This window comes from Passer domesticus, chromosome 16 (assembly GCF_036417665.1).
Source record: "Passer domesticus isolate bPasDom1 chromosome 16, bPasDom1.hap1, whole genome shotgun sequence".
NCBI classification, from domain to species: Eukaryota; Metazoa; Chordata; class Aves; order Passeriformes; family Passeridae; genus Passer; species Passer domesticus.
Window position 1 is genome coordinate 11742597 of NC_087489.1, and position 24137 is coordinate 11766733.

The 24137-nt window shown below is 39.6% G+C and overlaps 1 protein-coding gene across 2 annotated transcripts in view; it reads right to left on the reverse strand.

Moving 5' to 3' along the window:
- PHACTR3 (phosphatase and actin regulator 3) overlaps positions 1 to 24137 on the reverse strand; it is a 99593-nt gene that overhangs the window by 60342 nt on the left and 15114 nt on the right. Inside the window, exon 1 of one of the 2 annotated variants that reach the window (XM_064391050.1) lies at positions 11516 to 11741. The exons of the other annotated variant lie outside the window; for it this stretch is intronic. The gene's annotated coding sequence lies outside the window, so the exon portion shown is untranslated. Of the gene's footprint in view, positions 1 to 11515; positions 11742 to 24137 lie in introns of those variants that run through there. 2 annotated transcript variants of the gene reach the window in all.

Here is a 24137-nt window from a genome sequence, read left to right on the forward strand (position 1 = left end):
CTGGTGGGATCATGCAGAGATCACAGTCACAAAAACACTGGGGTGTGTTGTCCAAAACATGTGATTCAAAATAAACACAGTGAAACCTGAATAGAAGGCTTAAAGCTGAAAATCAAATACTTCTTTGGATTTTGTTCTTGCTTTAATAAGGAAATGGAGGCAAAGGATTTGTAAAGTGAACACTGTGCTAGAGATCTTTGAGTAACCCAAACCCAGTTCTATCTCTGCAGCATCTGCACGGCTGTGAGCTCTAAAATGGAGAGCCAAGCAGCATTCCGCATTAGCAGGCTGCTGGACGGGGGGAATTACGTATTTCCATGATGTATGCATGGCATGGGATTAGATACAGCAGCTCAGACCCCCTAATACAATTTTTCTTCCACAAGAATAAGTATCTTCTTTCCTTAGAAGATACAGACATGTCAAGCAGGTCTTGGTTTAGACACTCTTGGGCTGGTATCCAATAAATTGAGTTTTAGGGCATTCAGTAACAGATCAAAATGACCACAATTCCAATGGTACAAAGTGCAGATCCAATAGATCCATTCTGCCCTCTCAGATTGTTTAAAATACATTGATTAGTCCACACTGGATCAGGTATCATTTCTCTGCACCATTTGCACTTTGTGCCATTACAAGAATTGTCTGTCATCCCCCAGTTGGCATCAGTCTGGCATAAAAGCACAGAGCTGGCATAAAGTGTAACACAGCTCTGGCTGATTTGACAGAAATATGGTCATTTGCCCATGCGTGCTCTGCAGGAAACCTGTACTGCTGTTAAAAGCCCTCGTGCACAGACCTGGTGACAACATCAGCCTCTCGTAGGACGCCAGAGCCTGGACGTGCCAGAAGTGATGGGAAACTCAGGGAACATCCCTGCCTGTGCCCCAGCCCTGAGCTTGGGGGGGCAAAAATGAGACACCCCATGGTGGCTCCAGCCCCTGTGCACTTCACTGTGCTCAGTGACCTCAACTCTCAGCAGCAGCTCCTGCCACAAGAGCAGCAAGGAGAGGATTTTTGCAGGGCGTGAGCCTGTGCTGTGCAGCTGCAGCCAGCAAGGGGGATGCAGAACATCTCTGTTTCCAGAGCAGAACAGCTGCCCTTCCCTCATGTTTGCTCTTCTTGGCTTCGGGCTTTTGGCTTAAGCACAAGTTCAGTAGCTATTCTGCAGTCTGTATCTATATATCTATACTGTATATGGGTATGCACACAGCATTACACGTTATATTACATAACCACATGTTGAAAATCTAAAAAGAGACATCAAGGATTCTGCTGATAATATGGACTTGATTACAAAATAGCTGCTTCTCATGGAGGTCAGGGTGAGAGAGGGTTTGGGAGCTGGATTTTAGAGTGGCACAGTCAGCACAACAGACCCTGCAAACCCAACCCAGCTCCCCAGTGCTCAGCCTGCCTCGCTCAGCCAGGCTGCTCCCAACCCCTCCTCAATAATGTATCTCATTCATCTGAGTAGCATGCATGATGACTTTCAAATAAAACAAGATAAGGCATGAGTTAGAAGTTAGATTTTGGCATCTATTACAGCACTGTCTGACATGTTCATATTTATAATGCACGAGTGCCCAAATGCACAGTGAAAGGGCTGTAAACAAGAGTTAACTGCAGCTCCATTAAAGGGTTCTTTGGGTCTCCTCATCCCTCCTGGCTTTTCTTTCCTCTGATTCTTCTGTTTACTCTTTTTTTTTTTTTTTTTTTTTTTTTTTTTTTTTTTTTTTTTTTTTTTTTTCTGTTTCCCCACTCCTGGCCCCCAGAGCTGGCAGAAGGGCAAGGGGAGAAGGGCAGTGCTACTTTGTATTTAGGCAATATTAAAAGTGAAAGGCTTTGACATCTCCCAAGCCAAAACTGGCAAAGCCAGCTGAAAAAAACCCGAACGGTTGTGTTCCAAATTGCCAACTTTTCTTATTTGTTGAAAGCATTCCAGGGTGGCTTCAGGCTATGCTGAGCTAGCCTAAAGGCAGGTTTAACTTATGTTTTGACCATTTAAGAAGCAAAACAACTCTCTTCTTCCATGATGCTCTTTGGCACTCAGTAAATAAATTTTACTATAGCAACTGCAAAGCCACTTGAGGCTTGAAGACACAAATTTTAAATTAAAGTGGTCCTTGACATCTTGTTCTACAAACTAACCTGGGCACTCTACAGTCATTAAGAATAAAAAGCCCACATGAAGTAGCTTAGTATCATGAATTAGTGTCATGTTTTCCAGTTGTTCAACATAACAGCTGAGTCTTACATAATCCTGTTTTGTAATTATATACCCAAGTGCTTTACCAAGGAATAAAGCTAAAATGTGTAGTGGGACCTGAGTCAGGTTGATCCAGTGCTGGAAAGAGAAACTTGATCTCTGAATGTTGGTCCAGAACTCTGACTGTTAGCTTCTTTAGCTAAATCCTGGAGCCCAGCAATTTTGGAATGGTCACAGGCTGGGGAAGTTCCCCAGAGCTGTCCTGTGATATGATACCTTATCCTGCTCTGAACATGGCAGAATTCAGAGTTTCTGAGGTCTGAGGGTGCACAAATGGATAATGTAACTGTTTTGGTTTGTTTTTTTTTACCAAACCTGAATGCTGTGCAGAATGATTGCACTGACTGCCACAGAAAAATATTTCCAATGACTGCAGCGTGCAGCTGTACACGAAGCATGTGCATATTTAGACCTAATTTGAGACCTAGCTGCCACAGCTGGAGGTTTGAATCACATAATGGCTGTGGGTTTGGGCTGCTCTGATGTGGATCCCCTCAGCTGCACAAGCAGAGGCAGGGATTGCCAATCCAGGCCTTCCTGCAGGCTCAGTTCATCATCCCCTCCTTGACACCGTGCCCTGGCATTCCCTGCAAACAGAGGACAACTTCACAGGGCTCACAGCCTCCACAGCCAGACCTCTGCACCAGCAGAACTTCTTGCCATGATTCTTCTCAAAACAGATTCATCTTTGTAGAAAATGAGAGCTAATGAGGGTTGAGGCAAAGATGGAATGGCACCAGCAGCTACTTCCTACAAACACAGCAAAGTAACAATTTCTAGCAGGATATTTAATAAAACCAAGCTCTTCCAGGATGCACAGCTACAGGGGAATTCAGTTTGGAGTCAAATCTGATGCTAACTGGTTTTCTTCAGTGAAATACATGACACCTGGTCTCCTTATCTCACCTTATCAATTTAATCACATTTTTAATGAGCAGAAATAGAAAAAGTAAACATTTTGTTTCTCTTCTTACAATACCAATTTTCTTTCTATGCTGCTTACTTTGAATAACCGGAGTTCATTTTTAGACCCCTGTTCAATATTTCATTCCAAGGATTTCACAAACATCTTTGAAATGCTATTTTGAATTTTCAGCAATGTTTAATGCAAATTTCCTGGGATTTTCCCCCCTCTCAAACTGGGCTCTTGTCTTTCAGACTGGGGGAAGAGCTGTTTCATGGTTTGCTTATGAATCCAGCTCCATTCCCACCTGAGAGAGAAGTGAGAACTCTGCAAAGCAGGATACAGATGAACTGTGGGCAATTTCTGTAGTATCCCCCTATCTTTAGATGGTCCAAAAAAATCTAAATGTCATTCAGGGGTGTGTCATTTTCCATTATCAATTCTGAATAAGGAATCATTAAATACTCCCCCCAGAAAAAGTACCTCAGTGGGATAAACATCAGTGTTTCAGCAGTTATGGAATGACAGATATGTCTTGATACATGTGCAAATAACAGTAACTGGCATTGATAATGATATTTGGGAAGCTGCTGTGCAATTTTACACTCAGAAGAAAATAATCTGATGTGTCATTTGGCATAAATTGCCTCCTCTGGATTTGCAGATCACCACAATTCTCTCCCATTTTAACTGGGTTTCACTGTGCTAATTTCTCTGGATTATTGCATTTATCACCTTCCAGATGATTGCTAAATCCTATATTGAAAAGGAATTATCACCTATCTTTCATCTTCCAGATAAGAAAAAAAAAAATAAAAACTGGGAGAAATTCTCATTATCTGGAGTAAAGGGAGAGGTGAGAGGATCCTGCTGCTTTTCTCTAATTTGGGCAGTGTTTTTAGCTGACTGCCAGCAGCAGTGCAGGTGTAACACACCAGGGAAAATCTCCACAGGGCACTGTGCCTGTGCCACAAAATAGGCCCAGCTTTATTTGTCTGGCACTGAAAACAAGGGAGCAGACTTTTGACTTTGCAGACATGGGGAGAGAAACAATCCTTTGGCTTTATTACCATTGCCAGGGGTGTGAATTACACCCCCTTGAAAATTGCATATATCCCCCTCCCCTTTTTTTATTTTAACAGTGGGAGGGGGGCAAGAGAAAGGGATGGATCCCCTTGGCCATCTGGTTTTTGAACCAGCAGAGTGAATGTGGATTAAACTTTCAAGGCTTATTCCCCAAAAGTGAAAATCAGAAATTTACATTCTGAATGTTTGATACTTGGATGTGTTTGTCCATCTTTCCAAGTGCTGCTGAGGAAGTGGTGCCTGGTGATCGTGTCTGGATAATCTTGCAAGAGACTGAGATCTAATTTTGGCAAAAAATATAGTGCTGCAAAAATAGCATTAGGGTCTGATAGCTCAGTTTTCTGTGACTGACAGAGCTTATTTCTTCTTGAAAAGCATTAATAGATTTTGCAGATAGACAATAGAAATAAATTAAATTTTCTGGCCCACACGGTTATTCAGCAGAGCTTGGTAAAGTGAGTCATAAGGGCTCAATAGCCCATGGTTTAATTTAAGTTACGTGACTTCTAAAAAAATCTTGAGATTTTTGGGGGAGGGAGATGAACTTTTTATAGAAAGAATTAAAGAACAAGGAAAGACCAGGGAATAAATCTGAAGGAATTTGGTGCACAAAGTTGGCTCAAGCAGCCTCAGTGGAAGACAGGATAGAGAGACCCATCCTTCACGTGTAATAATCCTGACCTTTGCTTTAGTTTTAAAGGAATACTTGGTAGCCAAACTATATAAAATAGATTAACCAGAAGCAGAAGGTTGAGAGAGGGCTGAATTAAATATTCCAGTAACTGTCAGATCAGCCACGTGTGACATTCTCCTCCTCAGCCACTGCACAAGGGGGGAAGTCAGGAATTTGCTGTACAATTAACAAAACATGGAATATTCAAATAAATCAGTGCTTTCATCAGCTTCTACCATTTCATCACATTACTTCTTAAATTGATTTTATATTTTAGGCCTATATATTCCCTGAAATATGTTTCTCTGCATATGTGGAGCATGAAAAATTAATCCATTAACAGGTATTATTTAACTAGGTCTCGAGAGTGCTGTGAGCCTGAATTATGCTGCATTTTCCAGTATCTTTTTAATTTTGCATGTTCTAGATAAAAAAACAGTTTCCTTTAAAAATGGTTGCTCTCTTCTCTGTAATGACAGGAGGGGAAGAGGATATTGAAAAGTTCCTCATCAGCATAAATAAATTAAAGTCCCCACTTCAGAGAAGCCAGGAGGAATGAAGGTCCATTAAATGTTTTAAGAAGCTGGAGGCAGAGATGACCAAAATGAAGCTCCCCAGTCTAAATATATTAGCAACTCTCTCCACACTTGGATTTTTAAATGTCACACAATCTATTAAAACTGAAATATCTTTGAAGGTAGCACAGTCAGAGGAGGGATGGTGCTACCGCATATTTAAATAATGGAGTATCACATTTGCAGGTTTTAAACCTGTATTTGCAGGTTAAAATTCAGCTTTCTGCTAACAGGGCCAGTCTTGTATTTCTGCCTCTCCCCAGGCTCCTCCTCTCTTTGTCATCCCTTTCTCTGCTGCCTGATGATGCCTCCTTTTGCAGGATTTCAAAGATTTGCAAAAATTTCACAGCAGTAATCCTGTCATTCAGCCAGGGAGATCTATGTACACTATTTATAAACGGATACAGTTCCACTGGCTGCACAATAGCAAATTCATTATTAATTAGATATTATTTTAGGGAGCTTCTCTCACACAGCCAGTGTTGTCAGCTCAGGATTCAACCCCAGGTTTTATGGTATTTTTGTTCAGTGTGGTTTTTCTCAGGCAGATATTGATAAATGGGATGATATTTACATTTCTTGTGTCACTTTTCATAAAGAATGTCGTGTGCATGCGTCAAGATACCCCAAACCTGGAAGATCTGTTGATTTTTTCTTTGTACAGTCCTACCACTGACTTGCCTGTTGGCCTTGAGCAACCTTCCCCTTCCCTCTGGGTTTCATTTATCCTCTTTGAGTAAAAGGGATACAAGGAATTTAATTTACTTTGAAAGGTATGATTACCACTTGCAATGTCCTCTGGAGTCTTGGGATAAGGGATGGATGTGTGTTTAATAGAGAGGACATTCCTGGCAGTGGCTTTGGCAGGAGGATCCTTCCCTGTGACAGGCGCACTTCAGTGCTCAGGAGGGAGAAGGAGAAATGTGCCCAGAGTTTCTGAGGTGATCCTCCTCCATTCCTCCTGGAAAACTTTAATTTTTGAATACCAACCTTCTCCCTGCAGTATCTCCTTAATTTTTCCACTGCTGTTTATTGTGTTTTATGACAGTTCTATCTTGAGTTATGGGCATATTTTTCACCTGGGTTTCAAACATAGTATGTTTTTATCAACTTAGAGTCATTCTGTAGGCATCTTGCTTTCTGGACTGTTCATTTTAGAGTTTTCTTTTTTCCTGCTCACCTCATTTTTACATGGGCCCCTTCCTAGAAATTAAGCACCTGGAGGCACTAGGCCTCTTATCTCCCCCCCCAGAGTAAATCTGTATTTTGGCTCTTACTCCTTCAAATCTTTAGAACTGAGCCCTGAGCACCACTCAAGATGAAATTCAGAATTCATTTCTTTGGGTGCTAAAACTGCTGTTGGATAGAGCAGTGTTTACTGTGTCCAAAATTATTCATCCCCCTTGTCTTGAAGAGACAAGGATCCAGGCAGTAAGAGGGGAACCTTCTACCATTGATACTATCTGCAATTTACAGCTTTTCCTCATTATCTTTTTTTTTTTTCACTGAAAATTGAAAATTCCAAAGTCCCATTTAAGTCTCTTTTATCCACTTGACATGTTTTCTTTCACTGAGATGGTTTTGCAAATATTAACAACCTCTGTAAACAAGACCAAACCACACAGGGGAAACTCCTCCTTAACCTGGTCCCTGAAGAGCCATTTGGAACAAATGGCTTTGCATAATCCAGCTTTTTCTAATTAGCATCTCTGGCAAAAAGCCACTTGGGTATATTTGATATGCTTTTATCTTAATATTAAATTTACATTTGCTGCTAGGTAGCTCTGACATCTTCATTCTTGTTTTAGATCTCTGTCATAACATGATTACTGTGTGATCACTACTCACAGCAAACCAGCCCCTGTTTGTAAATGGCTCAGGCTCACCCGCAGTGGTGGGCTCTACAGTCCTGCCAAATACGAATTTGGGGGGGATTTTTGCAACTCAGAATTGAAAACCTATTGCTGTAAAAGCTGCAGGGCAGGTTTAGAATATTTTTGGTGCCATGTAACAATTCCAAGAAATAAGATGGAAAAACAACCAAGAAAATAATTGATAAATAAAAATGTTATTTTGAGGAGATTGCAATTTAAATATTCTGAAGGCTAGACAGACCGTGGCACAGATTTTAAAGAATTTTCCAAAGACTTGAAGAACTGAATAAAGAACAGATCCTTTTCTTAATCCAGTTTTCTAACCACAAAACCTTTTCCTACCACAGACAACTAAGCACTTTGGAATATAATTTTTCAAGGGCAGATCCACTATCAGCGCTATAAATTGTTCCAGCTCTTATGAGATCAGTTGATCTATTACTGATTATATCAACTGAGGATCAGCCACAGGACTCTCCCGTACAAAATAAGTTAAACAATATAAATCAAAGTGCTTTCTTAAACACTAGAAATATTCACAAAATTTCTTGTGCCATGAAAAAATCCATGACTTAAAAAAAAATTATGTTTAAATAGATTTTTTTTCCAATGCTTGGAAGCAAAGAGAAAGTTCACTGGTCACAGTAGAAACTGTGTAAATCTGACCAGTCATTCATCTAATTAATTTTAGGAAGTTTCACTATTCACTAAGGTTCCCTACAGCTGCTTTAGTGAGAGTCTTTATTGTAAATTGCCAAAAAGGATGGAAAATATCCTACCATGCAAAGTTTCCTCTCCTGAACATCCCTTTCTGAGATTAGAAACAGAAAAATCAAACTGCAGTGCAAAGGTAAAGTGTCTGCCACAAATCAAACAGGAATCTAATTCTGTTCACCACACAGGCCTTTGGGATTTTCATAACTTCTGTGCTTAATCAGATTCCATTTGATGGCCATTCATTAAGGAAAACATTCCTATTTCCCCAGGTAAGCAGATTTCTTCCTCCCAACAGCTTTGTGCTCCTCTCTCTCTTTACCACATGAGTCTGTTGAGTGTTCAAGTCAAAACCACAGAGTAGGAAAACACTAATGCAGAACTGGAAATCCTTTACCTGTTCTCATTTGAGGTTTGTTCACCTCAAACACCACCAGGAGAGTGAGGGAAAGTGCTCCAGTCACACAAGTCTGAGGTTGCACTGGGCACTTTTTACTAAGACCATGCAGAAATAAATACCATGAGATCTACTATAAATCAGTTCCTTTTCAACCTATTAAAAACTGTATAAATCACATTCTGTTAGCTCAGGGCTGCTTTATAATTGCAAAATAGTGCCAGATCTCCAGCAGAAACTTTCCAGAAGGGCTTGGCGGTGGACAAGATTCGAGCTCCATAAATTAATCAAGTATAATTTACCCACTCATAATATCAATAATCATAGAGCACTCATAGCATGCTCTTATGTCCAACATTTCATGCTTGCAGCATAGCCATTATAGATTATTATGCTATGAAGGCCACCACTACTAGAAATTACACATTACAGATTCAATCTATTGACTAATACTAAAAATCCAATGGCAAAAAAACCCCACACTGTTCATTTCAATGGAGATTAAAATATTCTTTCTAGGCTCACTTTAAAAAGAAACACTGAAAATCTCTTTAACCCTTTAATGTGCATTATTTAACTTCTTTTTTAAATAAGTAACCAGGGTTATTTCAATGCTACATTTCACAGCATTGCCTCAGAAACCACTGAGTGGGCAAAACTGAGGACAAGGAGCTGAGTGCAGGACGATGGACTGCAAGTGGGAAAGGAAACAAACAGCTAAAGGCAGAACCACTTCTTGATTGGCCTGGCCTTCAAAGCACATCCTAAAACTCTGTCCCAGACTTAGAATTAAGAGAAGAAAAATCGTGCCTTGGAATGGTAAAGTGTAGGATTAGAAATACAAAAGAGAGGAAGAAAATTTCAAGAGAGAGAAAATTCAGCTGGAGAGATCTAAAGGAAATGAAACAAGTTGAATTCAAAGCACACTGTCCTCCAGAGGCTCAAATGGAATCCAATATTTCAGGCACTGTTTCTCTCTTGGGAAATACCTGATGGGTGCTGGGGAAGGCTCCCCCTCGGGTCAGTTTGTCACCTGTGAGTCCCTGCAGCAGCTCTGCTGACAAAACACTGGTGCTGAACTCTGTGGCAGAAGGTCTGGGGCTGTTTTAATTGATATTCTGAAGTTTTTACTAGAGCTCTCACATGCCTGCTGTTAGCTACATCATCTTATGCAATATTCTACAGTCATTCCCTGAGAAATTGTATGATGGCTTGGCTGCAAAAGTTGTGGATGGGTCAGGGAACTGTGGAAAAAGGAAGACGGAGAAGACCCTGGAGATCTGGGTTCTTTTTCCTGCTAGACTGCCAGGGGGAAAGAGTAAATCATTTAAACAAGGTGCTCATCTTCACAGCACAGCTGACATGTAAATCTTCAGGTTGTTGAGAATCCACAACAGAACTTAGTGAGACATTATTCTCTAAGCATGTAAAAAGCTGCCTTATCTAATGGGTCTGGAAAATCACAGGTACACGTCTCAAGTGAGGCAGTCAAAATCAGCATTTTCAAATCTCTCTCTGCTGCTCTGCACACCCCTCAAATCTGTGAGGTGGACACTCTGCCCCACACTGCTCAGGGCTTTTGTGCAGCAGGTACTGTAGTGACAGGCACTACATAAAAGCTTCTGAATACATTAATAACTTCTGCCTTCAGAGAGTACTGGAGAAAAATGTTTGTGATGTGCACTTTAAGGCTGCATCACAATGCATATGCACAAGAAACCAAGGGAAGATTGCAGAGGCAACCATAATTCTGGCACTTCCTAAGTTTTTATTGCCTGCTTTTAAATTCTTCACAATGTGCTTTTAACATAGCAGCTTTCTGGTATATAACATGTGATTATCTGAAATTACGTATATATTTTCACAGTATCTGGAGAACATTTTGTTTTGTGCTTTAGAAGGATCCCGAAAATAATCGTTATTTAACTAAATCATCCCTGGCTTTCTTTTCCCTTTGCTTTTATGTGGAAGCCACAGAACAGCTTTTCACATACCAGATGAATAATGTGTAGGAAGAGTGAGAGAGGAAAGGAACTGATGGCTTCTTTTTAAGTATGTGAACTTAATTTCACCAGGCACTTTAATCATAATGCAGATCCAAATTTACAAGGAAAAAAAAATCTCCTGAATGCTCCTATATGTTGGTTCATATACATGATTGAAAAAGTTAATGTTCTAGAAAAGAATACATTTCTTTCCTTATTTTTTTAGCTGGTGTTTGAAAATGAATATACATCAATATCTAAAGTACTAGGCAGCATAAAAACCTTCTGCATCTTCAAAGTACAGCAAAATGCAGTCAGAGGCTTGCTGGACAACTGTTAGATTACCTGACCAGATTTAGAGGTTTCACAGACAGAAATTTTCTTGCACTGTTGAATTTTTTTGCAAAACTCTTTTTCTCATCAGTGCCAAGAAGAAAGAAACAAGCTATCCAACACAGTCCTAAATGCAAAAGTACTATGGCACTTGCAGTGAGAAAAATTCCTTTTTTCCTGCCCCCATTCCCTCCAGCTTCTCTGCAACATAACTGCAGACGTAAATCCCTCTTCCTATTGGAAAAGTGTATCTATTGATCCTGAAATAAGCACGTGTAACAGTTATGCAATTGATCTGCCAGCACCATCCCCAGCTCCCAGTTTGGGAGGAAAACATTCCTGGTTATGGAATGGAGGATTTTCAGAGCCCAAAGTATGAAAGAATAATCCTACTTGTTTAGGTAAAAGAGAGCCAATGGAATTTTTTCCTCTATTCCCAATGATCACAGAAATAATACTTTCTTGCATATTTTATCACAAGCAAAAGATCCGAGAAATCCTAATTCCTTCATGTGAAAAGCCCACAGCATTCCCTCAATACAGAACCCCAGAAATACATTTAAAACATCCGAAGCTTCAATGCCCACTCACCTCAGCTACAACTCCCAGCAAACAGATCAGTTAGAGAAAATAAGGCATCTTAGAAGGCAGGAAGGAAGTATCTATCCATATTTCTCTTCATTTCTTTTATCCCTCGCTACTCACCTCCAAGAGCTGCTGTTGCTCGGAGCACACAGAAGGCAGCAGCTCAATCCGAGGAAGAAAAAGATATTTCCTTCTACCCCCTGTTACTGCTCTCCCTTGAAACTCCTTCACTTTCTCTTTCAAGTTGCACAGAAACACGAGGATGGACCCTTTGGGCTCTCTCCAGGTCTGTGTGTATTATGTAAAGCAGATGAATGCATTTCCTACTTTCACCACGAAAAGCATGTCTGCTCTGACAGGCGCCGGGATCATTAATGGTGACTGTGTGCAACAGTGCAAGCCACGGAATGCTCAGAGCTGGGCTCAGCTCTCTAAACGCAGAACCAGAGGAAAATCTACAAATCAACTTCTCTTTGTTGCAAAAGTTTCTCTTTTTCTCTCCCGTGGCAGAAAATCTCTGTTTAACCAGTACATTTCACTGGAAATGCTGGAGCAGAGCTCTAGACTTGGTGTAACACCAGAAACAAACACACTGGGGATGTTCTGGCCATTAAAATGCCTCCAACCCCAGTGTAACTTTCGGTCAGCAAACCTGTGATTCCTTTCTCCCAAGACAATTTTGTCATGCAGCACTGTCAGCAAACTGCTCCAGCACCACTTGAAAGGATTCCAGCCCAAATTACAGTTGTGAAAGCCTGTTCTGGCCTCTTCCCTTACTATTTTTTTCTAGAATATTTACATTTCAGATTATTCCCCACCCAGTCTTAGTGATAGTTCCAGAATGCAGGAAAACAGTCTTTCCTTCCTGCAATCCTAAATGCCTTCATTAGGGAGACTTAATGCTGAAGTGTTTGGGAAGGCAGATGCTCTGGATTTAAAAGAAACAGGAGAGGACTCAGTGAACAGCTGCATTGCTCTCAGCTTCCACAGAGCCGTATTTCAGAATGGTTTTCTGCATTATTTTGTCAGTGGGAACATATTATTACCATCTATATTTAAAAATACTGGCTTTCCTGCACGAACACAACAGCAGACTTAAAACCACAATGACTGTTCTGTGGAAGTATTCTGTGCCAATGATGCAGAAAATGAGATCCAAGTGAAAAACAAAGTGGTTTAGAAGGTCTTTGCTTGCAAGGTGTCTGTACAGAACTGGCCAAAAACCACTGGTACAGGAATTCTTGTACACTTTAATCAATATTCACAGCTCTTTGTTGAAATTTCACTGACTGCTCAGTAATACTTTGTCTTTACTAATGAACACCATTTTATTACATCTGTAGTACATTGAAATGCTGGAAATTAAATCCATGTTCCAAAGTTAAAGTTCTTCTCTGCTAAAAGAAAATATTTTTCAAGTAAACTGAGCACTGTCTGTTTCTGTAGATATTAGATCATGTAATTCCTGAAAGAGTCTGGCAAACATTTCCACTCTGGAGCCCTGAGCATAGACTAGAGAACTGCTAAAACCTAGGGAGAAAATCTAAATGCGTTTTCGATAAAATCTTATGAATTTAAAGTAAATCACAGTCCTTTTTTTCCCCAGGAAATAGATATTAACAGTTTTTTCTCTTATTGAGTCTTCTTATGCATCATCTACAACCACCCACGTTTATTTTCCAGAATAGTTTAGGCAGTGACTAAAGGATCCACTGCAGCTCAGGTAAATTGCTTCTTCTGAAAAAAGTGCACTAATCATGTGCATAATATCAAATTGATTTGGTTTAATTCAATGCACATATGAAAAACAGAGCTTTCAGTCATAAGTAGAACTTCAGTGGACAGCCCATTGTTTATTCCCTAAGGGATACTTTAGGGAATAAGTTTAATGAAGTACTGTTTCAACAACTTATTATCACTGGGAGTCCTTTAATTAATGTCAGTGGCAGTTACTTTAAAAAAAAAATACAGTGTCCATCTCCCACCATTCTGTGCACAGAAATCATTCCCTTCTGCTTACTGAAGTTCTGGAAAAAGCTATGACAAACAAAAACTGAACTTCAAATGTAAATAAAAATGTTAAGCAAAATCTCTATTAAAAATTAAAGAGTCTTAAAGCAGAGTTCCCAAACGTGTGCTTCAATTCAAGAACTTAGTCTTTACAAGGTTAATAGGATTCATTTGTCATGGAGATGCCTTATGCCAAACAGGCTTCTTTGAGTTTTAAACCCATGTTTGCTAAGCTTCTAAATACTTGAAATTTAGGCACACAAGTTTGAAAATCTGGGAAAAGCTTCTTAAATGCAAGTGAGAAATAAACAAATCTATCCTGGTGCAGAAGTTGCTATGAATCATCACTCTTCAGGCCTAGAGAAGTTACCCAATGCAGGAGCTGTGTCACAGCCACAGCAGCAGCCAAGCCAAGAGGAAATTGTGGATATGGGAAAACAAATGAATAAACATCTTGAGGAAAATGATGCTTTGTATTCTTGCTGATGGGCAAAATTCCCCAAAAGCCTAGAATGGCTTAACTTCAGATTTTTCAATGCCATAAATAAAATTTTGCTCCCTTAACAGGACTCAGACTTAATCGTCCCTTTCTGCATGAGACTCAGAACTCTCATTTTTCCACTTCCAGATATGAAGCACCTCTGGGTACTTACACTGCAGGAATAAATCATCTCTACAGTGCATACAGACCCTTTTAAAGTATCTCTTAGAATCTGAGCTTCATTCATACACTTTGTATTCTCCACGGAATGGAATTCTCCATTTCTTAGGGGAAACTAAGTTTTAGTCAAGATTTTCTTAGCAAACATGCTTCAAATATGTGAATTTCATAAAGCATCCCAAATGTCTCATGTAAAATTCTGTGAATGTGGCAATAGCTTTGGATAATAGTTTACATTTCAGCTGCCAATGTATTTCTGTGTTAGAAGACATTCATTTATTTATGAGATTCATAGATCCTTGGATTACAGCTAAAATATAAGACAGTTTTTGCTGGTAATAAATTGTGACTCCTTTTACTGAAGCTGGCCAACATTCCATCTTCCAATGCCTTACTGAGCAACTTCTTTAAAAGTCTTCCAGTAAAAAGAGATCAAATTGTCAAAGTTACCAGGTAATGGCTAGGGCAGTTGACAGAGCACAAACTTTGCACACAAAGCATGTGTGGCTCTTGAAAATCTTGTTTCCTCACTGAGGAAGGGGCCACTGGATGCAAATGGGGTAGGTCACCTCTTGAAAATCCAAGGTGGATTTTCTGTTTCTTTTAATACCTGTTTTCCAAGAAAAAAATGATAATGAGAAAAATCTGTCTGTCTGTGTGTCAGAATGCTGAGTGCTAATTTTAGAACTCTTCATATAGAATCAGAAGACTCTCTGAGACACTCACAATGAAGAAAAATTGGTATTTGAGGAATCGTTCTTAACAGGTTTTAAATTAGGTGAAATTAGGCCTACAACATTCAGTATTTCTTAAATACTCATAAATTTTGTTTGGATTCAATTTTGAGACTTTTTTCTAATTAGACTTAATGAATACCTATAGAAAGGCATACTTATAAAAATTGGAAACAGCTACTCTTTAAAGCAAAAACTTTAATATTAGATTTAGAAATACTGTAGAATGAGGCAATTGTTCTCTTGTTGTCATGAACCCAAAGAAATCTCTCTTATTTTAAAGTCCTTTTCATTTGAATACATTCAACATGTTTGGAGTACTTTGTCACTACTGCAGTAATTAACATTTCCAACCTTTGCTGATTTGAAATTAATTTTACATTTCGTAGAAAAAGAGAGACCAGAGATTGCAATATATTCCTGGAAGCACCTTCATCATGTCCTAACAATTAAACTTAAAAGCTAGAAAATTCATATACTACTATCACTGTGTGTCTTGCTCCATCTTAATTAGGATATTTGGGGGTTTTAAATGCAGCAATAAATTCCTTTTATTTTCTCAAGAAGTCCTTTCTTCAATTTTTATTTTCATCATCTGTCACAGAATTCTGTTGTATGTGTAAGCAATTTAATGGTTCAGTGAAAGGTTGTTATGCAACTGAGTTGTATAAAGCCCTGTCCAAGCCCAGAAATTACTGTAAGGGGGAGACACTGAAATGGTGAAGGGCTGAGCATTTAAATATGTTTTCTGTTGGTATTTCTGTCTTTTGTGAGTTGGTTTGTAGAGCTCCCGTGAGGGCAAGAGGGAAAAGATCACCTAATGTTGGGATGTCAGGGATAAAAAGCTGCTGGCCAGGCAAGAGTCTGGAGCCAAGGGGAGTCAGCAGTGCCATACCTGCCTTGCTGAGCTCTCAGGTGATTATTCCAGCACAGAGCTTTCCAAACAGAAGCCACTCAGTGCAAGGCTGAGCTATGATTAAAATCATTAAGCCTGGATTTATCAGTGCAGGTGATGAATGATTAAATGCATCATTAAGTGCACCAGGGTCAGGACTTGAGGGCTTTCTTTCAATACATGTTTCTAATCCTGTAAATGAATACAGTGGATGGGAAATTTTATCAGCTGGTGAAGATGGCACTGAGGCAGCTTCTGAGCCCCTGTGACAGCAGGTACAGCGATTTCCAGAGCGAGGATCAGGGTGTAATTAATGCAAATTACAGACCCTGCCAGCATTCCTCAGGTCACTAAATCAGTTCTATTGCTGTTGACCACTGTGTGATTAGCCAGAGCAAAGCACTGCCCTGTGAGTGAGGGATGGATAATGGGGCCCTTTACTGATTACACCTAAGTACTACTCCAAAAGCAGTGAGAGACCCAACACTGGGGTTTTTATTTCACCAACACTGATTTCTACAGGAATAAGAGCTCTTCTTAAGGTATATGACAGAACAATGAAATATCATCATGCTGTACCCTTGTTTCTGCAGTAACAAAATATTCAGTAACTTCAGAATTCAGTTTGTTTTCCAACCACAGCATCCTCTGAGAAACTAAAAACTCTTCCTTGCAAAGAACCTTTGTATTGGACTGGATGATGTCCTGTGATCCCTGCCAGCCTGAATCACTGTGTGATCCTGTGATCTGCTTATGTAACCCCCACAAATAAAATACACGTCCACATCCATCAATTATTTACCAATATTTCTACAGATGCCCCAAATATATGTTTTTGACCTTCAGGCAGAAACACTGAAGCACAGCAGAAAATTCCACTTGGCCAAAGCTGGAAAAGCTTAGAAGCCTGTAAATTATCCACTCTTCTAGAGTGCAAGAGTACCTTTGGTAAAGCAGGAAACAGTAAATCAGGTTCATTTTGTGCAAAAAATACAAAAGTGAGACAGTTGTTGATAACCAGCACCACTCCTTGGGATGAATTTCTCTATTTGCAATTGAAATTCCTAGTTTGAGCACTAAATAAATTTTTAAGGGAAGCTTTACAGACATTACCTAACATCACACAAAAAAAATGTATTTCTCTTCTCCCTTGTTAAAATAAGACTTTTGTAGCTTCTAACATTTGTCACACAAAGCATATCATTTGAAACAGGGATGACCATTTTTCACCAGCCAACATCAAATAAAGTGAAAAGAGTGATGTCAAAAAGCAGTAGCACTCAACTGTAATCCCTGCAGGATTTTCTCTTATCACTTCCCACATTCTATGAGCATTCCTCACAATCTCTCCTGCCTTTTCACTTGAAGCTGTGATGGTTTTTCCAGAGAATAATCAGTGAGAAGGCAATTTCTGCACTGTGCAAAAGTAAATAGCTTGTTTCTAGTCAGTTCTGAAAACACTGACTCTCCTTCCTATATGGGATAAATCATGAAACAGCTGAATATGAGGACAGTGTAGGTAGCACAGGCCTTAGAACCATATTTCCATTCCTTGGAGGATTAAAAGTGGATAAAGTTTTCATCCATACCCACAGATCCAAATCAGCACATCAGGAATTGTTGATTTTCCTGTAATGCTTTCATGGACTGTTGTTTTGGGCCTCTCTTCATCAACCTCTGTCCAAAATTATTGTACGAATTTGAGACTGGCTCTACATGAATCAGCTAATAAGAGCAGGATATCCCAACGTGTTATTTATATAAACTCACAGCTGTCTCTCACCCTGGGAGTTCAGGGATGTGGGAATGAGGACCAGGGAGGGCCACACCAGAGTTCAGCACCAAGGCCAGCTCAGGACTATGCACAGCCAATAGAAAAGGACCTTGATGCACTAAAAAGTCAAAACTTCATCAAAACCACAGAGAAATCTCAACACTTGCTGAACAGAAATAGAGAAGATTTTTTTTTAATCTAAAACTTATATTTTATTCATCAACTGCATTCTTTATAGACCATTCTACGAGGAATATAATGCAAATAGATGTGAGATAACACATTGTTATCACTATTTGTAACACTATTTACTTTCAGTGCTGCACAATGCAGCTGCACTGGAGGAAAATCCAGATGAATTGAGCACTTGCACTTGCATGTACTTTTCTTTGAACTCTTTATGTACAATATATGAGCTCAATCGTGCCTTTAGGCAGAGGCTTGAACAAAGATCATAAACTGAACAATCTCCAAAGACATAATATTGTAGCACAACTCCCTCTTGGCTTCATGATAGGCCAGCCACAAATGAGGTTCTGTGGGAGCATTCAGCAGCCTGTGAGCAACATCCTGGACATGCTCACCCACCAGGGCAGGGCACTGACCCCTGAAAAACCTACTGCTCCCTCCACTTCTTGTCTGCTCCTCAGCTACACCCCCAGAATGTGTGCCCCGTGCATGCAGACTGAGGCAGACACACATTTTCAGTCCCTTCAGTGGATGGATGGCTCTAGAGATTGGTTCTGTGTAGGTTTAGCTGATTTTTATTCCCTCCGAGTGTGGAAAGCCTGGAGATGCATTGGGTAGATTGAGATTAATCTGTTCCTGACTTAAACTGATCTAGGTGTGTGTGAGATGTTCATTCAGAAGGCATCTTAATATATTTTAGACATGTAAAAAGGCAAATTAGGTTTTACTGGATTTATTATGTATCCAGATAATGAGAGCTTTAATATTTAGAGAAAAGATTGTTGTAGGTTCTGAACAAGTTCTTTAACAATTACTACAACAAAGCTGGCCTGGGAGTCCAAAATTTCCACAACTTTCAAGTGTTGTGGGTGTAAAAAATTTTGGTATATACTTCATAAAACCCCAACTGCAGTAAGGTTAGTAAATCTTCCTGATTAAGTTACCTGGAATGTGTACAGACTAGAGAGAACATGGCAAAAATGCACATGGGAGATCCCAGAACAAAGAGAAAAATCAATCACTGCATGTTTACTTAAGTGGCCAGACTGATACATCACTGCACACAAAGACACTTCAGCACAGAAGTTGTCCTTTCCATGAATCCTACAGGCTTTCTTACATGGAAATGCTTACAAAATCTAATCCAATTTACCTAAGTGCACGTGCTTGAAAGTAGCTTAATTAAACCACAGTATATTTGCATGAATAGTCTCTCCTAGAATTAAAGTAATCTTAATTCAATTTAGGTTCATTTACTTTGGAACAGAATAAAGCTAAATTAAATTGAGCTCCCTTTAATTCTCAACATGAGTGTCCACGCAGATTTTAATAGTTAATTAATCCACTGTACTTTCGTAAGTGAACCTGCCTGGATTTTCATAGGCTGTGTTTATGTAAACAAGCTCTAAACACGCTCTTATTTTATTTCAAGGCTGTTCTATTTTCTGTTACACTCCATATGGGCTAAATTAACAGTCACTAGGAGGAGCCAAGTATTAGCAGATTGTTCTTAACCAAGACTGTATTTTCCATCACTGGATATAAAAGACAATTTTTTATATATTCTCTGAATGACAGGCCTCAATGCAGCCCTTTAGGCCTTAAAATCTACTGATGACAAACAAAAGCCAGATATGATTTCTTAGAAAAAAGTCTTTAAATTTCATGTCTAAAAATTACATACTTAAAGATGTTCCTTTGCAAAATAGATTATAGAATAGGAATTGGATTTTCCAGATAACAGATGCACTAAAACCACAATTTGTAACAATTTTTGGACTCTGTCCCAGCATAAATCAATCATATGGATTCTGAAAATGCTAAGACAGATCTTGAAATGGTAATTAATTTGACATCACAATTTTGATGTCAAAGAAGAAACTCTGATTTATGGCTGTAAAGGCTCTAACTCAGCAATTAAAAACCATGTTTTTCTAAGTTTAACTGTTTCCAAAGTTCTTGGGTCCCCTCATTAGTTTAAGTTTTTAAAATGTTCTTCTGTTCATGGGGTGAGAAACTCTATCTTTGGCTGCAACTCCTTTCAAATCACAGCTTGCTGGGCAAGGCTCATGTTAGCTGTGATTGCAGTTGGCAGGGCACTAGATTAGCTGTTGATATCAAGCCAACATTTAATTTTGTTTTCTTGAGTCATCTGTTGCCAGTTCCCATGACAACTGCTCTTCTAGCCTTCAGATTTACTAGAGAAAACCATTAAAATGGCCAGGAGTACAGAAAGAGATCCTTTGATGTAGATGGAAGTTCAACTGTTTCCTTCAATGGAAACAGAAAGATCTTTTCAGTTATTACTTCAGCACCACGTAACTTCTGCTCAGGAAAACACGGATGTCCTTGTACTAGAAAAAGAGAGTGAACAGTGGTTTTTAACAAGAAACCTGCTTTAGCATCTTTCTACTACAGGATGAAGGTCTTTGTGTCTAAAAAATCATGTCGTGCAGAGGATGGGGAAAAAGTATTTTTCTATTCTTGCATAGTAGTAACAAGATGAAATGTAAGATATGGATTGTTTTGATCTTCACTAGAGTCCCTGTACATTTCCCTTTCTTGTCTCACAAATGTGTCACTTAGGTAAAGGATGTATCTCAGGAAGACATCATTACTGTGCTGAGTCAGCCCAGAGGTTGAACCCGACCAAAGGAAAAGGCCAATTCCAATCCTCTGGGAGCATCTGGAAGCAAAAGTACCTTTGCCTAAAAATACTTGTCAGTGTATATAAAATATGTACAACCCATAAACCCCCTGGTTATGAAAGCATAAGAAGAAACTGAACACCATACTGGATTACAAGCAGTCCTTGTAGTAGAATGGTAACACTCAGGTTTTCTAAACCCATCTCCTGTTGATTTTCACAGGTCCTCCCAAAGTCTGAATTCCACACTCCCCTTACTCACTGTGTTCAAAGCACTGCAAAGCACCAAGCACCCCCAAATCCCCTTGAAAGAAAAGGAAGCACAAATAGAACAGAAAAAGGTGCACAAGTGGTTTCAACACAGACAAAATCGCAGGTAGTCTCTGTATCTCTTCCTTAGGTAAAGTTTTTACCTCCAGTACATGGAAACACAAGCAGCTACACAATTCTTTCATGGGTATTTCCCACTGCCCAGGAGCTTGTTCTAACAAGCATTATTTGCAGGAGGATGTTGAATTCCCCCAGATTTGCACAAAAAGGACAGCACATGGCAGTGCTTGCAAGCTCAGGTGAGGATTCAATACTGTATTTTACAGAATGAATGGCCCTCTGTTAGGCAATACCCTAGAGATTTTAATGCACCCCATTTAGTTTATGTTTCATTATAAACATCTGGGTGACTTTTCCAGGCTGGTTTTTCAACAGCAATTCAAGACTGCTTTCCCAAATGTGAGGACACATAAGCCTACCCTCTTGACTGAACTGGAGAGAACAAGGAGATTACCCTGACAAAAACCCATCCTGCCTCTCCTCTCCTCCTCTGCCCAGTAGAAGCAGTTAAAACATTATAAAGATAATGGGGGTGTATGTGGGTGAAAGTGAAAGATAAGGAGAGAGAACACTCCAGTTCCCCAGCTTGAGTTAACTCTCCCAATCCCACTGGAGAATCATCTTCCACCAGCTGGGAATCCAGAGATCTCAGGGGTTGGGTATGTTTGGTACCAGTCCCAGTGCAGGGGCTGTCCCCCAGTTTGGGTGTAAAGCCACCCTTGGCACTGATTGTTGGGGCTGGTGTGAATCAGTGACAAAGGAAACACCATGGCCAGGACATGTCACTGCCACCTCCCAGTGCTACACTGGAGATGGAGCAGCCACATCCACTGAAGCCGGCAGTGTTTATGTAATGGTCTGGGCTGTGAATTCAGGCTCTGTGGGATTGTTTCAGAATGCACTTGCCTCGTGAATGCCATTGATGCAGACGCCCGCATACGTTCAAAATGCTGTGTTTCATGTTTTGCTTTTATCTTTAAATATATTTGTGTAGGTTTTCCTCTCTTCTAAAACAGCTCATATAATAGGTAGAACTAAAAATGATCTAATAGCTTCAGTGCCTTAGAGCTACTGCCATGCATGAAATTCAAACTGTGACTATAAAAAGAAGCAAGGACTTTCTCTCCGATTCACATTTTTAGCTACTTCTCTATTTTTTGAGAAGGACAAAACCTGTTCATGTTTCAGGTCAGAATCAGTTAAATAAAATGCAATCTGAAAGTTATTGGAGATCATCTGGGGAACTGGAGGCAAAAGTCTGGTGGTTTTTGACTGGTGGAGAAGGCAATAAGCTTAGTAAGATTGGTAGTTACTAATTAAGGTGGTAGCGTGACCCAAATTTGCTTTTACAGCCCTTACTGATTTAGTCAGATGCAATGACATCCATTATAGCTGAGCAAATAGTTCCTGATGAGTAATATATCTGCACCTCCTAATTTTCTATCTGCATATTCCCTTGATTGTGTCACAGTTTTCGTGTCACCATCACCAGCCTGTATGTGCTGGATTGTTTCTGCACCGTGTGAAATGTGTATTGTCTGCACGCAGCAGCCAAACACAAGTGGCACTGCTCAGTCCTAGTCCAATACCTTATGTCAGTCACTCTGTGACTGAGTGCAACTCTTAATTAAGTTTATTAGCATGTGTGCAAAACATATGCTTGGCTATTCAAACCTTGCTTTGCACAGATGCTGCCTAATTTTGTTAAATGGGAGAGACCACTATAATTTTTAGGAGAAATTAGCCAAATTAGAATAGATGGAACCATTTGACTGTGTTCCCAGACTAAGATGACTATTTGGTACCTTGCTTGTCAGAATTTAAACATTATCTGTTTCCAAATCCTCTGAAATAAGAATCGGTGATTTTATTAAGCATGGGGGGCTGTTCCAGGGTTTCATTTCCAGCTTCACTCCAGCACAGGCTGAGACTCTGAGTTCTGAGCCATAAGCACACTGAGACTCTCCTGCAGGGTGTACATTGAGACACTCCTGGAGACTGATTTTAGGTTGAATCATAACCCTTATGACTTTGGACGAGCCCACAGAGGAAGCTCACTGTGGGGAGCTGGTCTGTCTGCTGGAGCATGCCTTAATTGTGTCATCAGAGCCCTGGGTCATACTGTGAAGAGGTAGACAATGTCATATCCTCTAAACATGTTCTAACCACTCAGGCATTTAATCAGAGACTGACATATTTATTATGAATAAAAGGAACAGGAGGATACCATGAATTTCTTTAGAGCCACTTAATTGACAGTGCATTGGGTAATGAATGACCAATTAATAAAATGAAAGCAGAATATAATGGATTTGTACTTTGTTTGTACACAACACGCATCATTAGGACTCTTCAGCCATCATTAACTCTGTCTCCTCTGCACTGAGTCATTCTGCTCCCTGGAAGAAGTCTGGGCTGCATTACAGAACTGCCAAACCATTCCACTGATAGAGCTACAGCTACAGGATTGTCCTCCTGTGCAAGCTGGTTCCCTGAATTTAGGGATTCTTTCCCATTTCTTTTCTTTTTTTTTCCATTTCATGATGAAATTGGTTATGCAGAGAGCTGAAGGCTGATCTCATCAGAATTTTCCAAAAGCAAAGATGTACAAAGAAAAACCCTTACTCTACCGAGCAAGGAGCCTGGGCTCTTGGAGGACTCTGCTTGGGTCACCTGGAAAGGAACTGGATGTGGGGAAACCAGGAGCAAGAAAAAGTGAATAACCTTAATGGCTTGTAGTAGCATGACTTTTTCACTCTCAAAAAAATAAAAAAGAAACATTGAAGTAATGAAACAAAACCAAAGGAAGAAGAGCAGTCTGGCAGATTCTGCCCTCTGTGCTATCAACTCTCATGAAGTTCTTCCACTGGTAGATTCTCAAGAAAATCCCCAAAGGGATTTTCTCAAAGTTCAGTTAAAATTTTTGTATTTCTAGTAAAAAATACAACCCTTGATCTACCAGAGAACTAGTCAGACATATAAGAATCAACCTTTGATTAAAAAAATAAGCATTATTCATGCAACCTGGTTAAGCAGTCAGTCAGTTATAACACACATATCAGTGGTAGGTGTATGCTTGAATTCTCTGAATGTTTAGTTTAATATCCTGTGCTAAAAAAAAAATAGGTATGGCAATGATATATAAAAGAGTTCTTTTACATAAAATGAAGAAACTTTGTACAAAATCTACAAATGATTTGCATGCACAAAAATCCCATGAGTGCATATGCAAAACACTTCATTATGTCTGTTAGTTATTGTAATTGCCATTAACTTGTGCAATTACTTGCTCTGCATCACAATTCCAGGTGAATGGTTAAATCAGCTTCAAAATTATGAATAGCTGAAAAATCCCGTTTCAAACCCCAAGCCATTTCATTAAATCTCTTGTTGCATAGTAAACAAAGTGCATATCACAAACCAACAAACTGCAAGCTGTATTATTTTCTGAAGTGACTGCAGTATTCCCAGGAGAACTGAGGTTGTTGTTTATGGAACAAGA